This window comes from Triticum urartu, chromosome 1 (genome assembly GCF_003073215.2).
Source record: "Triticum urartu cultivar G1812 chromosome 1, Tu2.1, whole genome shotgun sequence".
NCBI classification, from domain to species: domain Eukaryota; kingdom Viridiplantae; phylum Streptophyta; class Magnoliopsida; order Poales; family Poaceae; genus Triticum; species Triticum urartu.
In genome coordinates, this window is record NC_053022.1 from 565761664 (window position 1) to 565766310 (window position 4647).

Genomic DNA, 4647 nt, shown 5'->3' on the forward strand with positions numbered 1-4647 from the left:
TCATTAGTCTTGGATGATTTAAGGTTCTATTATGAAGTAATATATGTAATATTCATATATGAATTCAACGGGTACCCAATTTATAAAATGGAGGCTATGTAATCATATGAGGTAACACTTTTAAGTAGTGGACTACAATATCGATTTATTTTGTGGGACTACAATATCCATTTCTTTTTGTGCGCCTCTACACTAACACATCAATGCATTATGTTTAAAGTAAATAACCAATGGCACTAAATTATCTATTTACACGAGAAATACATAGGCTGAGCGTTTGATCCCTTTTATGTGAATGCACCTCTACACACGTACGATTGGCCGCGCCCGTGTGAACGTCCAAGTTATCGGCGCATCATCTCGAGTTATTGTATTTTTTCTTGGGTGGAGTTCACACCAGTTATTAACTGCTGACGCGTGCCCCGTGTACACAATCTCGCATGACCTTCCCGCTAGAACGGTCCAAAATTAGTTGAAACTGGATACGAACGATCCCACGAGCGGCAAAATCTACCGCCTCCTTCTAAAATTTCCGCCACCTAGTCTTTAGCATGTGAAATCCTCCTTTTGTCCTTGGTGCACGGAGAACAATAGTAACAATACCGCCCTCATCTACATAATAGGTCGGGGCTGCTTTGGTAACTTCCGGTTCTCTCCACCACACGGCACCCCCATTTCCTCTCGCCCTCCTGCAAAAATGACTAACTCCACAGCACCAGAGAATCTTACATCACGCCGTCCATAATTCATCGGCCTTTCTTCCCCTCCCCTCTCAAAACCCTAGACTGCTCATCCACCAGCGTACCAGAGCCCATTCACTACCAGTGGCATCCACCTCGCCAGATCTGCTTCTACGGCCGCATCTACCCCTCCCGCCCCCACTAAAACAAGTAGAATGCTCATCCACCACTGTACCACAGCCCATTCAGTGCCGGCCTTGTCCACGGCACCGGATCTGCTTCACCGGTACTCTCGTCAACCGCAGCGCATCTGCAGTGGCTCATTCATCTCCCCACTGGAGATGCTTCGTCCACACACCCCAGGAGCCGCCCCACCGACGGCCCCGTCGATGGCCTCTAATCCTCTTCGCCAACACCTTCCTCAACCCTACCGGAGCCGCTTCGCCGACACCATCGTCAACCCTACCGGAGTAGTTTCGCCTATACCATTCTCAACCCTATCGGAGCCGCTTTGCCAACTCACAAGTCCACGGCCATAGATCTGCTTCGTCACACCCTTATCCAACCTACCGGAGCAGCTTCTGATGCCCCATCCACGGCCGCAGATCCGCATCGTCGACACCATCCTTAACCCAACCACCGGAGCAGCTTCACCAACGCCCTCGTCCACGGCCACAGATCCGCTTCGTCCACACTGTAGTCCACCCTACCGGAGCCACTCCATAAACACCCTACTCGACGGTTCTAGATCTCCTTACCGGACCCCGACAGCGAGCGCAGCTTCATCACCCTTGATGTTTCTAGCCTGATTCCCACCGTCTGGCATGATGCCAAGCACCCGCCACAGCCTAGGTACTCCTCCTTTAAACCCGTCCAGCATCACCTGCCCGATGTACTTCAAATATACTAACATGTCGTTGTTACCTGTTATGCAGCTGGCAAAAACTACAAGGATGATGTTTTTTCTGGATCTAACAACTTGGCCAACCAAGATCTTGGACTGAGGCATTGCTATGATCTTGTAAGTGTGTCTCTCTCTCTCTCTCTTGTAGTGTGCCTACGAGCGTGCTTTGCTAGGATTTTGGACCAGTAATCCCTTTGTGCAGACAATGATTTCTACTACTAGCTACTAAATTAGATATGTAGAGGTCATACATGATACTACCTCGTACCTCCGTTCCTAAATATAAGTCTTTCTATAGATTCCACTATAGGATACATACGGAGCAAAATGAGTGGATGTACACTCGAAAATGCATCCATATACATCTGTATGTGGTCCATACTAGAATCTCTACAAAGACGTATATTTAGGAACAGAGGTAGTACATTACACAAAATGGTAGGTGGCTAGTAGGAATTGCAGTGCACTACATTAGGCTGCGTTAGAGTGCCTGCTAGTGCAGCACACAGAGTCATGGCTAGTTTATGCTACGCACACAATCGTGTAACGCCCTCGATGCGGCTATATCTCCCACGTGTCGAAGCACGACTTAGAGGCATAACCGCATTGAAAGCAATGCCGCAAGAGAGGTAATATTCACACAACCCATGTAATGCATAAGGGAAAAAGATACATAGTTGGCTTACAATCGCCACTTCACACAATTACATGAATAAAGCATTACATCATCCAAATACACTCAAGGTCCCACTACGGAACCAAAATAAAAGAAGAACCCCAAATGCGACAAGGTCCCCGATCGACCCCAACTGGGCTCCACTACTGATCAACTAGAATAAAACAACACAAAGGACAAGATCTTCATCGAGCTCCTCCTGAGCTTGGTTGCGTCATCTGCACTGACTCATCAGCACTTGCAAGCTGGTTTTGGAAGTATCTGTGAGCCACAGGGACTCAGCAATCTCGCACCCTCGCGATCAAGACTATTTAAGCTTATGGGTAAGGTAAAGGTATGAGGTGGAGCTGCAGCAAGCGACTAGCATATATGGTGGCTAACATACGCAAATGAGAGCGAGAAGAGAAGGCAAAGCACGGTCGATGAAACTATGATCAAGAAGTGATCCTAAACAACCTACGTCAAACATAACTCCAACACCGTGTTCACTTCCCGGACTCCGCCGGAAAGAGACCATCACGGTTACACACACAGTTGATTCATTTTAATTAAGTTAAGGTTCAAGTTATCTACAACCGGACATTAACAAATTCCCATCTGCCCATAACCGCGGGCACGGCTTTCGAAAGTTCAAATCCCTACAGGGGAGTCCCAACTTAGCCCATCACAAGCTCTCACGGTCAACGAAGGAATAGACCTCCTCCCGAGACGTTCCGATCAGACTCGGTATCCCGGTACAACAAGACATTTCGACAGGGTAAAACTAAACCAGCAACACCGCCCTAATGTGCCGACAAATCCCGATAGGAGCTGCACATATCTCTTTCTCAGGGCACACTCAGATGAGCGCTCCATACAACTAAAACCAAACCTCGAGTTTCCTCGAGGGGGCACTGCACAGGACTCTAGTTTGGACCAACAATCAGAGAAGCACTGGCCCGGGGGGGTAAAATAATGATGACCCTCAGGAGCGCGACTCCCAAGAGAAAAGAAAAGGCTAGGTGGCGAATGGTAAAACCAATGTTGCGCATTGCTGGAAGAGCTTTACTTAAGGCAAACTGTCAAGGGGTTCCCATTATTACCCAACCGCGTAAGGAACGCAAAATCCGGGAACATAACACCGATATGACGGAAACTAGGGGGCAAGAGTGGAACAAAACACCAGGCATAAGGCCGAGCCTTCCACCCTTTACCAAGTATATAGATGCATTAATTAAATAAGATATATTGTGATATCCCAACAAATAAACATGTTCCAACAAGGAACAACATCTCCGTGTTCCAACAAGGAACAAACTTCAATCTTCACCTGCAACTAACAATGCTATAAGAGGGGCTGAGCAAGCGGTAACATAGCCAAACAACGGTTTGCTAGGACAAGGTGGGTTAGAGGCTTGGTTCAACAATATGGGTGGCATGATAAGCAAGTGGTAGGTATCGCATCATAGGCACAGCAAAAGAGCGAGCAACTAAGCAAAGCAAAGATAGAAGTGATTTCGAGGGTATGGTCATCTTGCCTGAAATCCCGCAAGGAAGAAGAACGAGTCCAAGAAGAAGACAAACGGACGTAGTCGAACGGATCCTCACAAACGCGACGTTATCGAATCCAACCCGAAGAAGCAAACACCGGAAAGAAGCACACAACATAGTAAACAACCACTACATAAACATGGCATGATGCGCAAACAATTATGATGCATGTCCGGTTTAATACGCATGGCATGGCAAAGTGCACAAGCAATCCTACAAATTAAGTGGAGCTCAATATGCAACGGTGCATATTGACGAAACACCACGATAAGTTATTTAGTTCGATCTCGTTTATGTACCCAACAATATTAAATGTTGATTAACATGGCAAGGGAGTGAAGCAAAGTAAAACTACCTATCTAGTCAAGTTTAAATGAGGCCGGAAGCAGCGAACAACAATTCCGGAAACTCCTCATGAGCATATTATAGATTTGGTACTGCTCTGCCCTAAACATTATTTTAGAGTTATTAAACATGCAAAACAAGTACACCATGTTAAACTAGGCAAAATTCTACCCCATTTACATATAAAGTTTGTTAGGTTTGGAGCTACGGTTAAATAGTTATGAATTAAATCATTTTAGCATGGCATAGGAGCAAATTTACACAAACATCATTTTAGACATTTTAAACATGGATGAAAAGACATATTATTAAACTAGACAAAATTTTGAGCAAGTTTCATATATTAAGTTTTTACATGTGATGCATCGTTTGTGAGATATTATATGCATGTTGCTTGGCGGGTTTTCTGCAATTCTGTAATTCACTGGATAATAGATAAATTCGTAGACGCTGGAAAAAAACATGATATGGGCCGAATCTGGCTGGCCCGACAGGGGCACTGGGTGCGGCTT